The sequence below is a fragment of the Dermochelys coriacea genome, chromosome 10 (assembly GCF_009764565.3).
Source record: "Dermochelys coriacea isolate rDerCor1 chromosome 10, rDerCor1.pri.v4, whole genome shotgun sequence".
Taxonomy (NCBI): domain Eukaryota; kingdom Metazoa; phylum Chordata; order Testudines; family Dermochelyidae; genus Dermochelys; species Dermochelys coriacea.
This window is the reverse complement of record NC_050077.1, coordinates 44,851,012-44,870,054: the sequence shown is the minus strand read 5'-3', so window position 1 is coordinate 44,870,054 and position 19,043 is coordinate 44,851,012.

Below are 19,043 nucleotides of genomic sequence, written 5' to 3'. Positions count from 1 at the left end.
CTGGCGTCACCCTGACACAATCACTCTCCGGCCTTCCTGCACCAGGCACCATGGGGTGGAGCGGGGCGTGTGGAAATTGGGATAAGGGGGAGGGAAACTTTCCCCAGTTCCACATTTGAACACCCCTTGCGCTCATGTAGTCACTACGGGGGGGGGGGGCCAGGAGCAGCTGCCATTTCTGTTGCTGAGCTTCTCCCACATGCAAAGTCTCCCTGGGGCTCGCCCCAGCTCCGCCAGTGCAGTGGTGGCAGGAACTGTTACAGGCACTAGGCTGGGTTCTGGTAGTGGTTAGATTTCAGCCATGCCATTCCAGTCTCCTGCCAGGTCCTCCCCACCTCTGCGGTAGATCTGAGCCATAGGGGTGAGCTCCCCACCCCCAGCCATTCAGCCCCTGACAACACACCATCGCTCAGCCTTACCACCCCCTTCACATGCCTTGGAGCAAGGTGAGCTCTCCCTGGTCTTCCTCTGATGGGCAGCCTCTTCTTCAAGGAACCTTCCCATAAAGAGCTTGGGCGGGGCTTAGACAGAGCCAGGACTAGAGGCCAACTTTGGCCTTTTAATGAAAAGGTTTAATTGATTTCATAATCGAATACACAGTGTAAAACCAGCCCTGAGAGCCCCTGGGCCACAGGCAGCCCTGGCCTTGGGCAGCCTCTTTGAGAGCCACCAGTATCCACCAGGGCCTGGCATAGCTCCAGCTGGTCACTGCAGGCAGGTCTGGGCATGAGGAAGTGTAGAAAGCAGCCCCAGCCCATGATGAGCGCAAAGGTCCCAGGAAGGGCTGAGGCATCACCTGGTGAAGGGGTGCCAGCAAAGGAACAGTTATGGTGCACTGGACTGTCAGATTGACTTGGTGTCAAGACTCTCTCCCAGCTTTTGTAGCCTCGCTGGACCTCACCCCCAGGCACATGAGAAATTCCTTCTGGCTCCAGGACTTTTGCATTAAAGCAACTTCTGCGGAGCCAGAGAAGAGAGGAACACAAGTTAACTAATGAACAGAGACACAAGCTGTCCCAGGGATATTGGAACCCAGAGCAAGCACTTACATTTCCCGCCTCTCCAGTAGGGGGAACAGGGGGAGGGGGGACACTCAAGAGAGAGGGGACAGACATGATGAGCAGCCATGGGCCCACAGGTTTCCCATTCCCTACCATGCTCCCAACCCTTGTGTTCTGGGGGCCCATGCTGCCCTTCCAAGGCTGAAAGAGTGCTGTCTTGCCAGCAGGGAGGGGCTTGAACCCAGCTGGGAATCTTCCTGCCGCTCTGCTCCTTCCCCTGGAGGAGAATGGATCAGCATTGTGTCTTGTTACTGTACCTGCCCCTATGCAGCTCACTACACTCACCAGCCCCTGCTCTGCAGCCTGCAGAATGCACTGCCCAGGCTCTTACTTCCGCCTCATGGCACGGCTGGCTCATTGCTCTTGGAGACACACCTCATGCACCCGAGCCTTCCGGCCAGCAACATTCAGGTACCCAGTTAGGGACCACAGCTGGGCCAAGAAGGTGAAGGGATTAGTTTACCCGGACGTCTCTGTGGCAGATGCCACAAGGGGTTTCAGCCTCTACTTCTCACTCACCCCCATCCTCAAAGAACCACCAGTTCAAAGCACCAAGACAATGGGGCACAAAGCCAATGCCTGCTGGTGGCTGAGCCAGTGCCCTGGAAATAGACTCAGACACCAGCCCTGGCAGGCTCTCCAGGTAACACCCACTCCGCTCTCCTCCCATCAGGGGAATTGGTTGCTATGGGAGGGAACGCTACAGGGCAACGGAGGGAAGTACTCAGTTCCAGACAGGGTCCCAGGGGAAGCCCTGCGTGCCCAGTGACCCCTGCACCACAAAGATACGGGCATTGTGCAGCAGGGACGCCACCCCCACACCCCTAGGACTGTGGGGCAGTGAGCGCCGAGGCCTGGGCCGAGGGCACAGAGCTCCACTCGGACACTTTAGCCGGGAGAGGGGAACTGCTCAGTGGCTCCCTGGGTGAGCGGTTCAGGGAGGGCTCCAGGCTCTGCTGAGACTTTCTGGAGCAGAGATGGAGGCTCCTGCCCCACTCCATAGGAAGAGGTGAGGTCACTTTTCAGAGTCTCAAGATGGAACAGGTGGGCTCCGCTCAGCCTCCCTTGGATGGCAGTCAGGGCTCCTCTGCACCCGCCTGGCTGGGAGAGCCAGGCTCTGCCCCATTTCCCTGGACAAGGGCACCAGGGCCTTCTGTCTGCACTTCCAGAGCCGCAAGGAGCCACTGGGTTTCCCAGCTGCAGCCTGATGTTTCACAACAGGCTTGAGGGGCCCTGTCCCACCAGCCAATGAGCCCCCAGTGCTCCTGGCTGCGACGGCTCCAGCTGACCTGGCCAGTCCTCTTGGTGACAGCACAGCTGCTGTGATGGTTTGTTGGGCTGAGGCTCCAGCACCCTGAGGTGCCCCGCTGGGTGGGACGGTGCCTTCACACCAAGCTGATCGCTGAGGACAAGGTCTCCACAGCTGTCCCAGCCTCTGGCGAGGAGACGGCCCCACATCGCCAGGAGCCCCTTGGTGTGGCATGGCTGCTCCTCTTGCCATCCTCAGGGGTGTGGCGTTTGCCCTCCGCCTCTCCTCGTGTCCCAAAGAGGGGAACCCGCTGCTCAGACCTTCCTGCCTCTGTTCCTTGGGCACTGTCTGGGGAGAGCATTCAGAAAACCCAGTCCTACCCTGCTCAGCCAGTACAGGCCTGCCATAGGCTTGGGTCTAGGGTTGCCATGTGTCCGGTTTTCAACAGGAATGCCCGGTCAAAAAGGGACCCTGGCAGCTCTGGTCAGCGCAGCTGACTGGGCCATTAGAAGTCCGGTTGGTGGCACAGTGGGGCTAAGGCAGGCTCCCTCTGCTTGCCGTGGCTCTGCATGGCTCCTGGAAGGAGCAGCATGTTCCCCCTCCGGCTCCTATATGTAGGGGCAGCCAGGGGCCTCTGCACGCTGCCCCTTCCCCAAGCACTGGCTCTGCAGCTCCCAATGACCAGGAACCGTGGCCAATGGGGGCTGTGGGGGCAGCGCCTGCGGATGGGGCAGCATGCAGAGCTGCCTGGCCACGCCTCTGTGTAGGAGCCGGAGGGGGAACATGCTACTGCTTCCGGGAGCTGCTTGAGGTAAGCGCCACGCAAAGCCTGCACCCTGACTCCCTCCCACACCCCAACCCACAGCCCCGATCCTCCTCCTAGCCTCTGAACTTCTCAATCCCAGCCCAGAGCACCCTCCTACACCCCAAACCGCTCATCCCCAGCCCCACCCCAGGGCCTGCACCCCCAGCCGGAGTCCTCACTCCCCCTGCACCCCATCCCACCTTCCCCAGCCTGGAGCATGCTCCTTCACCCTGAACTCCCCATCTCTGGCCCCACCATGAAGTCCACAACCCAGCCTAGAGCCCGTACCCTCTCCCACACCCCAACCCTCTGAGCCAGCTTGGTGAAAATAAGTGAGTGAGGGTGGGGAGAGTGAGCAACAAAGGGAGGGGGGATGGAGTGAACAAGGGGCGGGGCCTCGGAGAAGGGGTGGGATAGGGGCAGGGTCTCAGAGAAGGGGCAGGGCAGTGGGCGAGGCAAGGGTGTTTGGTTTTGTGCAAGTAGAAAGTTGACAACCCTACTTGGGTCTCCCAGGGACGCAGAGACCCTCAGCTAAGGGGGGAGCCAGGTTCTGTGAACTTCTCCCACTATTCTGGGGGGGTGGGTCTTTGAGCCCCCCCCCTTCCTGCCATTCAAACCACAGTGCAAAATCCTGGCTTTGGTGAAGTCAAACTCCCCTGGGCCTCTTTCCCGGGAAATGTAATTAAAAACTAACCATCCTGCCCTTCAAAGCTTGCTACCAGGCAGCACAGCCTAGAGCCCCCCCTAAGGCTGGCCCGGCACAAATGGGGTGTTTCCCTCACTGGAGCATCTGGACGCCTGATTTTAATCAAGGAAACCTTAGGTTCTGCTGACCAGCTGGGATTCCCAGAGATGTGCAAGGACTGCTGTGACACAGGGGCCTCCCAGTGCCAGAGGGCAGAGGGTGCAGGGTTACAGGGATGCCCTGAGCCTGGTAGCCTCATACCTGTTTGCCAAAGAGTGTCAGGTCTCTGCTGCAAGCCTGGGTCACGTTGGGCCTCACAATCACTGCGAGACGCACGTTCGGGTAATGTGTACGGTAATTATGTATCTATACTGGGGATCATGTTCTTAACACTGTGACATGAGGCTGGGCACCAGCAAGTGTTTAACAAGTTTCTTTCAGGCAGGAGACGGTTCTCTACCTGCCTGGGTGTGTGTAGATTGAGTACACTGTCTATTTCTCAATGGAGATTGTGACATTCTGTACCCTGGGGGCAGGGCTGGTGCAAGGATGTTTTGCGCCCTAGGGGAAACTTCCACCTTGCGCCCGCCCCTCCCCCAGCCCTGCAGCAGCTCCCTGCCACCCCCCCCTGAGGTGCACCCCCTGCGGCAGCTCCTTCTGCCCTCTCCCTCCCTCCCTCGGCCTGGAGAGCTGCAAGTGGCAGCTCCCCGCCCCAGTTCACATCTGCTCCACCTCCTCCCCTAGCACCACGCTGCTTCTCCCGCCTCCCAGGCTTGCGGTGCCAATCAGCTGTTTGGCGTGCAATCCTGGGAGGGAGAGAAGCAGACTGGGGCGGTGCTCAGGGGAGGAAGTGGAGCAGAGGTGAGCTGGGGCGTGGAGCAATTCCCCTGTGCGGCCCTCCCTGCGCCCCCCTGCCCCAGCTCACCTCTGCTCCACCGCCTCCCCAGAGCGCGCTTTTGGCCGCCCCCAACCACTTGGTGCCCTAGGCAACTGCCTAGTTCGCCTAGTGGTTGCAACAGCCCTGCTTGGGGGAGTGCCCTGTAACCCCCATATTCCCCATTTATATATGATTGTGATCCTGCATATAAAGCATGCCTTGTAAGGTAACGGCAAAGGTTATGATCTGCCGAAAGTCATTTCTCTATCCATATATGTGTATCATTAATGCATATGTAGTTATGAGAATTGTGTTGTATGGTTGTCACTAAAACATGCTGTAAATTGGGGAATCAGCCAGCTATTAGCTCCCCAGAGACAATAACAAGGAAAGTAACCAACCCCCGAGTGGGGTGTCAAACAACCCATCCACAACCATTGTCCAGCAAGGGAGCTACAATTCAATGACTCACCTGCATGAGGTTACACCAGGGGAATTGCTCAACCTTGCCTGGAGACTCAGCAATGCACCCAGACATGCCTGGACTTGTGTCCTCTAAGCACATGGACTGAGGGTATAAAGCCGAACCCAGGGGGCCCATGCTTGGCCTTTCTCCTTCAACCACCTAAGCTGCAAGCAACAAGGACACTCTGAAGATGCCAACTGAGGGGACTGGCCCAGATTTCAAGGGTGAAATCTGTATACTATGAACTGCAATATCCAGTGGGGTGAGAAAAACTGCTTAATCTAGATGTTGCCTAGTCTAATAGGATTGAGAGTTTAGACTGCGTGCTTATATTTTATTTCTTTTGGTAACTAACTCTGACTCTTTGCCTATCACTTAATATCACTTAAAATCTATCTTTTGTAGTCAATAAATTTGTTTTATTGTTTATTTTTCCAGTGAGTTTGTATGAAGTGTGTAGCAAATCTGCTCAGATTTTGCAAAGGCTGGTGTATATCCACTTTCCATTGATGAACTGGTGAACCAATTAAAAATCTGCACTGCCCATTTGAGCAGTGCAAGACAATATATTCCTGGGGTACAGTGCTGAGAGCTGGGGGGATTTGGATTTGGTGCCTTTCTCTGTGTGATTCATGAGTGGCTCTGGGAGCACTTGTGCCATCTAGCTGGGTGCGGGGTCTCCACATGTGTTTGTGCTGAGTGATCGCAGCGCCTGGAGGGGTTTGCTGCTGGGCACTAGCAAGGCACTGTGAAAGACAGCCCCGGCTGGAGAGAGTTAAGGGGGCACAGCGGTCCCACAGTCCCAGGCTGCACCCCGGGGATCCCATCAGAGATGCCTAGCTAGAATCTGAGCAAAAGGTCAATCACGTGACTGCAATTCTTCCAGGGGAAAACCGAGCAGCGGGGAGTCATTGTTTACAAGTAAAGACAATGGGGAACTGTAACTGGAGGTACAGAGGCACCCCAGGGTCCAAGCTGCTAGCTGGATTGTCTTACAAATGGAGGGGCACAGCCAGTTTGGCTGTTTGATGTTGGAGAGCTGCTTTGGGTGAGCTAACCTTTACGGGACAGGGAACGTCTGGCTAGTTCAGTTTAGGCTTTCAAAGCGTGCTATGATTTATTTCATGTGTAACCATTTGGTGCCATTAAATCGACTTGCTTCTTCTCAAGTCTCTGCTCTCTGTTAAATGATCCTCTTTTGTTTTGACTACAAACGTATCCAGGTGCTGTGAGTGGGGAGCCAGCGGTGTAACTTGCAAGCTGGTGTGCACTGTTCCTTAGGGGCAGCGGAGCTGTGAATTCTGTCAGCGCCCAGTGGGACAGGGGCTGGGTGCTCCAGGGCATGTGTGGGGCTGGGCTGACACAAAGTGAGGTGTCCTTATAGAGAAGGGAATTAACCTTTGGGACAGAGGCCCTAGGGCCAGGGTGGGTTCCTCATCACTTGAGATCTCTAAGTCAAGACCGGGTGTCTTTCCAGAGAATCTCCTATGGGCTCCTGGGGGAGGCTCTCTGGCCTGCACTATGCAGGAGGCCAGACTAGGTCACGATGGGCCTGTCTGATCTGAAAGCTACAAATTGCTGCCCCATCCCTCCCCGGCCCCTGCGTTCCTAGGGGCTGCGTTTCCGGATGAGCATGCAGGGCTCCAGCTGGAGCCAATGGGAGTTGTGGATGCTCCCCACCTCAGAGGATCCAGCCCATCTGTGCCTGTGCGTCTCTAGCCCCACCCGACCCCAGCAGAGTGCGTACAACCCAGCTTGGACTGGGAGCGGGTACTCCAGGTGACGGGCATGCTAACGGGCAGCCTTGAACCAGGGCTCCCCCCTCTCTAGGACAGGAAAGGGATGCTGAGATGGGGAGCACTGGGAGTGTGGGGATGAGACAGGGAGAGAAAGTGCGGGGCCAGAGGCACTGTTCTTTCTAAGCTGTGCGCGTGTGCACGCACACACAGATCCTAAACCCTGTGCACACAGCGAAACACCACATGCACAAAAATTTGCACGGAAGAATTTTTTTGTGCACACAGCCTGTCAAAAATTTGCACAGAAGAAATTTTTTGCGCACACAGCCTGTCAAAAATTAGAGGGAATATTGGCCAGAGGGGAGCACGGCTGGAGAGGGAAGGGAGTGTGGGCACCACAGAGAGGGAGCAAGCGGGAGAGCAGACGATGTCGGGGGGTAAGCAGCAATGACTCTAAGGATCTCCCTGCCCTCCCAGCCCAGCAGCAACTCAGTCGCTGCCCAGCTCAGGCTGCCCCAGGGGCTGGCACGAGGCAGCAGCAACCCCTCCCCTCTCCGGCCTCCCTGGCAGCCAGTTACCTGGGGGGCCCGCAAGCTGCAGGGGTAACAGGCGATGCCATTGCGGATCAGCTCCACCTTCTCCCAGTGTTGGTCCCAGGGCTCCCGGGCGTACTCTGACTGCTGCTGCCTCAGTTGCCCTGCGAGCCGCTGGTTCTCCACCCCGATCTGCGCCAGCTCCCGGCGACGCCTCTCACTGCTCAGGCTGGGGGCAGAGAACAAGCGGAGGGCATGTGGTGCCCATTTAACCTCCCCTCCTGGGCCCAGCCCTCTCTGCAGGCTCCCCCACCTCTAGGTCCCTCCTCCCCTACTGGAGCCCATAGGCTACTGGGCCAGCAGCAGGTCTTACTCAATAGCCCCAGGTCCAGCATTCTCCCTGATGTGGGGTCCCCCTGCCCTTGCCTTTTGCTGGGCAGAGACGAGCAGGGGGCCAGACCAATCAATCCACCGGATGCCAGCTGGGGCCCATAGGCCCCCTCTCCCACCCCCAGTTTCTCCAGGCTCTCCCTTAGCTCCAGGAAGCCCAGCTGGGGCAAATGGAGCTCTGTCCATCCCACACAGACTCCTCCAGCCCCGCCCATCCTCCATCATCCTGCTCAGCACTTGGGGGCCCTGTGGGGTGGGGCCAGGCACTGCACCCCACTCTCCAGCCATGGCCCATCAGACAGCTGGGAGCCAGGGGGTGGAGTGCGGCCAGTGGGTGGCTCCAGTGGTGGAACTCCCTGCTGCAGGGAATCGGACCAACCCCAGAACTTTCCACCTCTTCACACAACCCTTTCCAAGCAGCCAGGGAGGAACCTGGGACAGGGACAGAGAAGGAGGATGGGGGAGAGAAAAGCAAGGGTTGATTTGGACCTTTCATGGCCGATTCTAGTGCCACTGTGGTTTTGTATCTGGTGGGTGTTAGAAATGCAGTGGAGGCTGGGCAGACAGCAGGACAGGCACTACTGTAGCTGGCCTGAGCAGCACTAAGACGTTGAAGGGTCTCCTGTAGGGAATGGCAGGGGCAAGCTGGGGAGAGGGTGGATGGGGCATATGGGGCAGAGTGATGGGATCCCTCTGCATTCAGCGCTCGCTGCAGGGATGCCTGAATGTTCTGCCCAGCTTGCTCCTTTCTGCCTCCCTCCAGAGCAGCGATGAGTCTGAGTCACACCAGAGCCTGGCTGTGGATGACAAATCCTGGTACCACATGGGGGTCCCAGCCTGGGGTCCTGGCTCAGGCCCATCTCTCCCCACGTGCTGCCACTGAGGAGAGGACTGGACAGACCTGTTTGTTGGGCTCATTCGGCCCAGGTCCCAGAGAGGCCCGGGGCGGGCGGGACTTGCAGCCTCCAGCACTTCAGCCGTAGCTCCAGCCGATCTAGTTTTAAGTGTCCCAGCCCACGGGGCTTCCCCAGGCCCTTTGGAGCATGTCCTCAGGCACTGAGCTGCTCTCATGGGCTGTCCCCTGCTCTGCCCCAGATTTTCTGGCTGACTCGGGACCCCTGTCGCAGGGACTGAAATATCCAGACACATTTGGGCAAGTTACGGCTCGAGGGGGCGTGGCCAACTATGGGGCTAGTCGGCACCTGCTGCCAGTCCTGCCTCATGGGCTGCTTCCTTGTCCAAACAGACCCAGGGGAGGGGCTGAGATGATGTTACTGGGTGGGGGAACTGACCGGCTCCTCTCCACTCAGGGGTCCCTTTGTCTCGCGGATCCTGCCCCCCCAGCCGTTCCCAGCTCTTAATGCTGGCCCCATGCCTCGCCAGCAGCACAGACCTGCGTACACTGTAGCTGTTCCAGTTGTCCACGCGCCCCCTGGACTGCGCAATGGCAACCAGCCTGGCCGAGTGAATGCAGTCGTCTCTTTCTCTAATGGTCTGGCGCTCTCTGTCTAGCTGGAGGGGGACAAAATCCAGAGAGTAGAGCCACCCCCTCCTCGAAGCCACTAACAGATCATGTCATCAATCAGTCACCCAGTCAGCTCTGCCCGCTCTCTGCCCCTCTCCCAACAAAGTGCTTTACAAACCATCTCAGGACGAGGCTCCAGTGCAATGCAACCAGCTCTGGGGCTTTGGAGGGGAATGGAAGTGGAATAATGTATCAGACTGAACCTGCCGGCAGCCCTTGAGCTGGAATTGCCCAGGCCCCCAGAGCTAACACGGCAGCCTTGGGAAATGTGCCAGGGGATCTTTAATGATCACAAGTGACAGGACCAGCCAGCAGAAGGGCTCTCCGGCAGTACAGCACCCTAACGCCATGCTGGGGCATTGGGTCAGCAGTGACCCCGGGGGAAGAGTGCCCCCTGCTGGCTCGCCAATGCCAATGGCCATGTCTGAATGACTACATCACTCACATGCAAAAGGCAGGTGGAAGGCCATGGCCAACCCCCTGCCAGGCGGTTTATAAAGGCTCTGAGCAGGATGAGCGGTGGGGTGGGGGAGATGAAAGGGAGCTCCCTGTCCCTGCCTCCCGAGGCCCAGGCCTGGAAATCTCCTGCCAGGGTTGCCATCAGGGTCTTCTGAGGCCAGTACCCAGAGCCCACGGGGGGGGGAATCTCCTTTGGTAAGGGGCTGTGTCCTTGAAAGGGCCCCAAACTGACATCAGTGGGAGTCTGCGAGTACCAGGCTCTCAGGCTGGGGCCTTCTCTTCGGCCCTGCCCTGGCGAGCCCTGGGCTGCAGCAGCAAATCCCTGGGGATGGGTCTTCCCCAAACCACCTCCCCCCGGCCTTCCTGGACTCCCCAGCAATGCCCGCCCGCCGAAGCAGGCAGCCCACACACTGCCCCAGAGGCTGCTCACCTGCCTCCTTTTCAGGTTGAGCTGCAGGTGGCTGGGGGGCTGCGGTCCCTGGGTGTCCACGGCTGGGGAAGCTGAATTCACCTGCAGACAGGAAAGTCACAAGGACTGTGGGGCTGGGCACACAGAGTTGGCTCCGGGAGCGCTGGCAGCTAGAGCCCAGGCTCGCCCCAGCTTTCACAGTGCAGGGCCAGCCCTCAACTCTGCCCCACAGCCCCTTTGCTGCTTGTGCCCGAAGGGGGCACCAGCACGTCATGCAGTCACAGCCTCTCCGATCAGCACCTTTCTGGAAGGAGTCTCTGCGCTGGACTGCTGAATCCTCCCCAGAAACAATACAGGGATAATTCCCCCCCACGCACCCTCTCCCATCAGTGGGATGTGGCCATCTAGGGAGCGGGAGCAGGGCTGCCTAGTAGCAGTGGCTCTTTAATGAAGAGTTGAAGCCCTTTGCCCTGGGTGACCAAGGTGAGTGTTGCCAGTCACAGCTCTGCTCCCCAGCGCTGGGAACGGCTCCCCAACTCCTGCACCCAGGTCCCAGAGAATGACATGATTAAGGCTGAGATTTTGTCATGGAGGTCATGGAATCCATTACTTCCAAAGACCTCCATGACGTCAGCCAGCATGGGCTGGGAGCTGTAGGGTCCCCTGCTGTCTGCAGAGGCAGGGAACTGCGGGGTACATGGGCTGCCTCAGGCGGTGGGAGCCTTCCGCAGCTCCTGGCCACTGCAGGCAGCAGGGGAACCCCCCGCAGCTTGTGGCCACCGTGGATGGCAGTGGGAACTCCCACTGGTGCTGGCCACTCTGGCGGCAGGGGGAACCCCAGAGTTCCTGGTGGCTGCTGGAGACAGGGGGAACCCCCACAGCTTTGGGCCCCCATGGGCATCAGGAGTACCCCCACAGCTCAGAACCGCCATGAAGGGGGACCCTGGAGCTCCGAGCCCCCAAGGGTATTTTTAGTAAAAGTCAGGGACGGGTCACGGGCAATAATGGAAAATTCACAGAAGCCCGTGACCCGTCCCTGACTTTTACTAAATATATCCGTGACTAAATCTTAGCTTTAGACATGCTTAATCCTGGGGTGCGGGCTTGCTCTGCCCAGTGCACTGTAGGGCTCCCCCTGCTGGCCCAGGCAGGGATGCACAGCGATCCAGAGGCCCGGCTGCCCTCAGGGTCCCTCTCTACTTGTCCCCATCTCACTGTCACCCTGAACAGCGCTGAGTGAGCAGCTCCCACATTGGATCACTTCCTGACCCAATCTCCTCTCCCTGCCCCTTCCTGTGCCCATTCCCCAAACTGCTGTCATTCCTCTTTTCTTCCTGCTGCATTTCGTGCCCTGAAGCAGCTCCCAGTTCCCACCCCTGGGCTCCACTCCCTCCCCTGCCCCACGCCATGCACTGAAATGATCAGCAGTGCCATTGTTTACAGTGCCACTGAAATGTCTCCATTGGCCATTAGAGCTGCCATCCAGAGAGTTTACTAACAGTCGGGGCATCTCTTCTTCTGAGACTCTGCTTCAGGCTCTCTGCAGACTCAGGCAGCCATCTCTGTGGCAGGCACCATCGGAAGGTTTGTTCAGCAGACCACAGCAGTGCACAAAGCAGGCCGGCTCTGGCTCTAGTAAACCTGACAGCTTTTGACAGAGACCAGCACACTCATGGCTCTGCTCCACACCTCTGCCAGAGCTATTTAACTGCGGCTGGTCAGTACAATTACAAACCTGGATTAGTGCAAAGCTAGGGTTCACTTGCTTAAGTTCACACAGCAGCTCAAGCGTGTGGATGGGAAAGGCCAAGAACCCAGGTCTTTGGGCTCCAGACCAGTACCTGCTCCACTGGACCATGCAGCCCCTTGCAGAAATTCTCCCAAAGACCCACTATATTCCCCATGTCCAGCTACACACACAGAATAGATTCTTTAGGGCCTGATCACATACTCCTGGCATGCCCCGAACTTCCAGACTACGGGCCAGGGCTCCTTGCTCCTACCTCATCCAGCCCCATCCTACTGCGCCCAGTCCCATACCTTGTTCCTGTGTTGGCGATAGGCTGCCTTATCCCATTTCTCCTGCAGGTACCTGCTGGCAGCAGGTAAGATGGGCTGGTACCCTCGGAACATGGGGCTGGGCTACCCAACTATGGGGCTTGGCTATTAGTAAGTGCAGGAGGCAAGGAGAGCAAAGGAAACACAACCCAGCTGATGCTGAGGTTCAGGTGACCCAGGGACTGACTGTTCCCCTGGGTCCTAACCTCCCTCCATGGCAGATCGAGGCAGGCCCCAACCACAGGTTTCTCCGGAGATGGTCCGGGTTCGCCGAAGCCCCAGGCTCTGCCTGGTTCCAAGCCAGGGCGCTGTGTGCAGATACCCCACTTGAGGTTCAGGTTCCCCTAGGGATTTGCCAACCTGTCTGGAAGGCTGTTGAAAATCTGGTCCTAGCAGCAGAGCAGGAGGGTCTTGTCAGAGACTCCTGGGGCTGGCCATGGGCTCTGGGTTCCACAGGCAGACAGCATCCTATCCCCCCACAGGGCACTGCCCTCTGAAGCCAGACGTGGCTGGAGAGACGCAGGCCTGAGCTGAATCCCCCGCCTGGCTCCTGCTCCCACCTGTGACACACAGGGCTTGGGCAGCTGCTGGTGACCTGCATAGGGCCAAGTCGAGCTGGTGGCCTCCTTTGGCACTATGAGCCCTGTTCCAGGCTGGCAGCAGGCACCCTACACTGCCAGAACTAGTGAGTGTGTACAGATAGCTGGACATGTAGCACCTGAGATGCTTGGCATGCCCCCCCGCCCTCCACATTAGCCATGCTTCCCAGCACCCCCGGGAGCCTGGGACTAGTTATGTGACAGAGGGGAAAACTAAGGCATGAGGCAGCACCGTGAATTGCTTGTACAGTCACACAGTGAGTCAGTGGTAGAACCAGAAAAAGAACCAGGAGGCCTCCCAGGCCCCTGACCTAACTACTAGATCATACTCTTGCCCATAGCTGGGATGAGGACCCAGGCGTTCTGCCACCAGCCCCCACTCTAACCACTAGATTCACTGTCACACAGATATCTGTAATTAACATGCACCTTTTGTGGCAGCTGATTTTTGTTTCTCTAAAATCCTCACAAAGCTAACCAGACACTGGGAGAGCAGACCTTGACACAGGGGCTTGACTGGGCATCATCACTGGGGTCACCAGCAGGAGGTGCAGAAAAGCCATTGGTAACTAGAGATGGGCTCAAAGCAAATGCTGCAGAACTGGGGGGGAGATCCACTCGGGACAGGGCCAGTCCCTCTCGAACCACGACAGCCCTGCATTTGTCACAGCTAATTACCAGTAAAAAGCACTTCCCATGCTGAGGCCACCTGTCTTCCTGTGGTTCCTCTTGGGAGCCGGGGCGAGCTGCCTCCCGTTGATCACATGTCCATTGCCATGGTCGCCTGCGGCTCCTATTTCCCCTCTATTCACTTTCCCGCAGTGCACTTTATAAATTATTCTCCTTCCTTCTGCTGGAAACATGCTGCAGCCTTAAGAGGAAAGTTTCCTATTAAACCCTCTGCAGATAAACCCCATGGGGATGAAGCCACAATGGAGCATTGGTGACTAATGCAGGCCATGCATTGTGAGACTGCTAACAGCTTCACCAGGGTTTTAGAGTAGCAGCTGTGTTAGTCTGTATCTGCAAAAAGAAAAGGAGTACTTGTGGCACCTTAGAGACTAACAAATTTATTTGAGCATAAGCTTTTGAGCGCTACAGCTCACTTCATCGGATGCATGCACTGGAAAATACAGTAGGAAGATATATATATACACACACAGAGAACATGAAAAAATGGGTGTTGCCATACTCACTATAACAAGAATGATCAGTTAAGGTGAGCTATTATTAGCAGGAGAAAAAAAACCTTTTGTAGTAATAATCAGGATGGCCCATTTCCAACAGTTGACAAGAAGGTGTGAGTAACAGTAGGAGGGGAAATAAACAAGGGGAAATAGTTTTACTTTGTGTAATGACCCATCCACTCCCAGTCTTTATTCAAACCTAATTTAATGGTGTTCAGTTTGCAAATTAATTCCAATTCAGCAGTTTCTTGTTGGAATCTGTTTTTGAAGTTTTTTGTTACAGATTTCTAGGTCTGTAATTGAGTGACCAGGGAGATTGAAGTGTTCTCCGACTGGTTTTTAATGTTATAATTCTTGACATCTGATTTGTGTCCATTTATTCTTTTATGTAGAGACTGTCTGGTTCCCCATGCTTATTTCCTCCCCCTACTGTTACGTCAGGTCAGACTAGATGATCACAGTGGTCCCTGATGGCCTTGGAATCTATAACCCATGCAGAGAAGGGGTCAGCAGCAGGAACTGATACTCTGGCTCATAACTGTCTGTAAAGATGCTGGTTCTGGTGCAACCCAACTGAGAGTGCCAATTCAGGACAAATTGCTTAAAGCAGGGCAGTTACAGCCCAAGGCTGGGGTTTCTGGGTACACCAAGGCAAACCAAACCAGCCAGACATAGAGGACTTTGGTCTCACCCCACTGGCTAACCACAAGTCACACAAGCAATTCCCTTAGACACTCCAGTTTCCCAGTATCACCACCAGTGCCACTCATTATGGGGACAAACAGTTATGAAAACCAATACCCCAGGAAAAGAAAAAAGATCCCAAAGGACCAAGCCCCAGACCCAGGTCAATATACAAGTTAGATCTTATCCACAAATCATGCTGTTGCCAATCCTTTAGAATCTAAAATCTAAAGGTTTATTCCTAAAAGGAAGAAGATATAGATGAGAGCTAGAATTGGTTAAATGGAATCAATTACATACAGTAATGGAAAAGTTCTTGGTTCAGGCTTGTAGCAGAGATGGAATAAACTGCAGGTTCAAATCAAATCGCTGGAGTACATCCATAGCTGGGATGGGTCATTCAGTCCTTTGTTCAAAATTCAGTTTGTAGCAAAGTCCCTCCAGAGGTAAGAAGCAGGATTGAAGACCAGATAGAGATGAGGCATCAGCCTTTTATAGTCTCCTTCAGGTGTAAGAACACCTCTTTGTTCTTACTGTGGAAAATTACAGCAAAAATGGAGTTTTGAGTCACATGGGCAAGTCAAATGTCCATGCATGACTTAGTTCTTTACAGGAGGCAACCATTGCTCATATGCTATCCTGAACGTCCCCAGGTAGACTTCACATGTGGATTGGAGTTTCCCAAGGTCCATTGTCTGTTAAGCGATTCTTGATTGGGCACTTAATTTGCAAATTCCTTTCTCAAGAAGTTGACCAAATGCTTTACTAAGGCTACTTCAGAATCAAAACACATTGATATACAAGTACATACAAAAATGATACACACACAGATAGCATAATTAGCAAATCATAACCTTCCATAGACACCTTACATGACCACCCTTGGACAATACTTGCTTCAAATATACAACAGTGGTTGCAACAATGATTTATACGGTCACAGGTTATGTCAGTAACGTCACACTGGCTAAGTGGCAGTTCTGCAGAAAAGGAGATTACAGTGGATGAGAAGCTGGATATGAGTCAGCAGTGTGCCCTTGTTGCCAAGAAGGCTAACGGCATATTGGGCTGTATTAGTAGGATGATTGCCAGCAGATCAAGGGAAGTGATTATTCCCCTCTATTTGGCACTGGTGAGGCCACATCTGGAGTATTGCATCCAGTTCCCCCCCCCCCCCACAGAAAGGATGTGGACAAATTGGAGAGAGTCCAGCAGAGGGCAATGAAAATGATCAGGGGGCTGGGGCACATGATTTATGAGGCGAGGCTGAGGGAACTGGGATTATTTAGTCTGCAGAAGAGAAGAGTGAGGGGGGATTTGATAGCAGCCTTCAAATACCTGAAGGAGGATTCCAAAAAGGATGGGGCTCAGCTGTTCTCAGTGGTGGCAGATGTCAGAACAATAAGCAATGGTCTCAAGTTGCAGTGAGGGAGGTCTAGGTTGGATATTAGGAAACACTATTTCACTAGGAGGATGGTGAAGCACTCGAATGGGTTATTTAGGGAGATGGTGGAATCTCCATCCTTAGAGGTTTTTTAGGCCCGGCTTGACAAAGCCCTGGCTGGGATGATTTACTTGGGGTTGGTCCTGCTTTGAACAGGGGATTGGACTAGATGACCTCCTGAGGACTTTTCCAACCCCAGTCTTCTATGATTCCATGGTGTAGCAGGCTGAATACAAACAAGCATGTCAGTTCATATTTACAAATCCAGACTGTCAAACCTAGCACTGAAGACTCAAACAATGGAGTTGTACAAGCCAGGGCACTCTGCCGAGTGGGTAAAAGTTGACTAAATTTTTAAATCTGTATTTAGCATCTGTCTAGCTTGCTTGGTACCATTTATTTTTTCAAGAGTGACTAGGGGTTTTTTTATATTATTAAAAAAATGTTCCTCTGAATTTCTTTACCCAGTAAGGCTACGAACCAGCTAGCAAGTGAGGTCAGTTCTTAGTTTCTTTGAGCATAGCTGTTTCTGCTAGAAAGAGGCCCGGAGAATTTCCAGAAACCATCATTTGGTAATCTATATGCAAGAGTTACTAACTGATTAGGATATGACATCCAATATAATAGGGGACATGTCCATCATATATGGATAAAGTCTCCTCTTCCACTATTTCCTCCAACAATTATCCTCACTCCATCTATGTACCTTGTACTTTCACCAGACAAGTTCTATGGAGTAAGTGTTTGAAAAGACCTGAGACAAGGTGGGTAAGATGATCTTTTATTGGACCATCTAAAAGATGACCTCACCCACCTTGTCCCTCTAATATTCTAGGACAAACACAGCTACAACACTGCAAATATCACAAGATGTTATGCTACGCAATGTGGAGTTACTGGCCATCTCTCCCAAGAGACAGCACATTGATCCAGGATTACCTGTCTACCCACATTCTTCCTCCACCATGGCAGAGGGACATTTGGCAGGAAATTGTCAGAGGCCAATGTTTCCCGTTACACGTTACAATTGTTTCCTATTTATCCAGAAGCCATTGCTTCTGGAAAACTTGCATCCTGTGCAAAATAGCTTTTCTAGAAAGCTCTCTGAGGCAGCCTAGCCTGAAGATCCTGGACCAGGGGCGAGTGCATAGGTGCCAACTTTCCTCGACGCCGGTAGGTGCTCGCACCCCCCCACCCCGGCCATGCCCTGACTCCACGCTTTCCTCACTCTGCCCCCATTCCAACCCCTTCCCCAAAGTTCCCACCCCAACTCTGCCTTCTCCTTGCCCCTATTGGACCCCTTCCCCAAATCCCTGCCCCAGCCCTGCCTCTTCTCTGAACGCACCACATTTCCACATCTCCCCCCTCCCTCCCAGTGCTTGCTGTGCAGAACAGCTGTTTCAGGGTGCAAGTGCTGGGACCTGGGGGGAAAAAGCGGGTACGTAGCATGCTCAGGGGAAGAGGCAGAGCGGAGGTGAGCTGGGGTAGGTTCAGCCCCAGAGCACCCAAGGAGTCAGGCCTATGGGTGAGTGAACCAGATACAGATGAACATTTCTAGTTAGAAGTCTTTGGTACAGAACTGGCTAATTGCACATTCCCGGCTTCAGGTTCAAACAGAGCATTTCCCCTTCAGGTGAGGCACTGTGTCCCCTACATGTTTACATACTGAGTGATTCGCCTCCAGATGTGTTTCAGCATTTAAATGATTCCCAATAAAGTTTGGCCTTAGCACCTCATTGTGGAGAGAAGCAGCTTCACCTCCTTATCCCTCACTGTTAGTTTGGCTATAGCCAGGGGTGAATAAGTCGAGTGACTTACCGGTACTCTAGGGCCAGCTCTGGCCCCTGGAAGGGGCAGGGTTCAGGAGGTCAGAGCCAGCCCCAGCCCACCCTGTAAGGTAAGTGCCCCCCCAACAGGATAGCAGCAGCAGCCTGGGGGCTATTTAAAGGGCCCAGGGCTCTCCTCTTCTACCATCCTGGCCCTTTAAATAGCCACCAGAGCCCTAGGGAAGCAGCAGGGCTCTAGCAGCTATTTAAAGGACTGGGGTGGCAGAGGCAGCTGGAGCCCCTGCTACCCCAGGGCTCCGGGGGCTATTTAAAAGGGCCCGCAGCTCCCCTGCTTCTACCACCCTGGTTCTTTAAATAGCTGCCAGAGCCCTGGAGGAGCAGCGGCGGGTCTCCAGTGGCTATTTAAAGGGCCCGGGCAGTAAAAGCAGGGGTGCCCCAGGCCCTTTAAATAGCTGCTGGAGCCCTGCAGCCGCTACACCAGGGCTCCAGCAGCAGGGCTCTGGAGGCAATTTAAAGGGCCTGGGGCTCCAGCCACTGCTGGGAGCCCCAGGCCCTTTAAATTGCTCCCTGGGGAAGCTAGGCTTCCCCAGCATGGTGCACTGGCTCTTGCTGGTACGCTGTACTGGGACATACTGGCTTACTTTCACCTCTGGCTATAGCCACAACAGGCTGGGAGGCTGCAGTGTCAGAAGGACATTTTCCTTTGGGCTGATCAGCCCTCTCACTGCTGCATTCATGGTTTGAATTGAAATGCAGCTCTGCAAAGACCTACAGCTGTGCTGTTCTGGCAACCACAGCACTGGCCTGCAGGAGGCAGGTCATGCTCTAGTCATAAGCAGGCAGCAGATAACCATCTCTTCAAGGAGTAAAGGGTCAGCGTGATGTTGCACTCTGTTTATGGAAATGTGTTTATGAGGGTGACTAACTGGAATTTGCTTTATGTAAAAGGTCTCATATGATATCATTACCAAACTTATGATCTGAATGTGTTCACCCCATTTGTTTGTATGTATTATTGCTATGTCTGGAGTTAGGAGAATAAGATATAAACTTGTATCACTGATGTCTCTAAGGTGCCACAAGTAC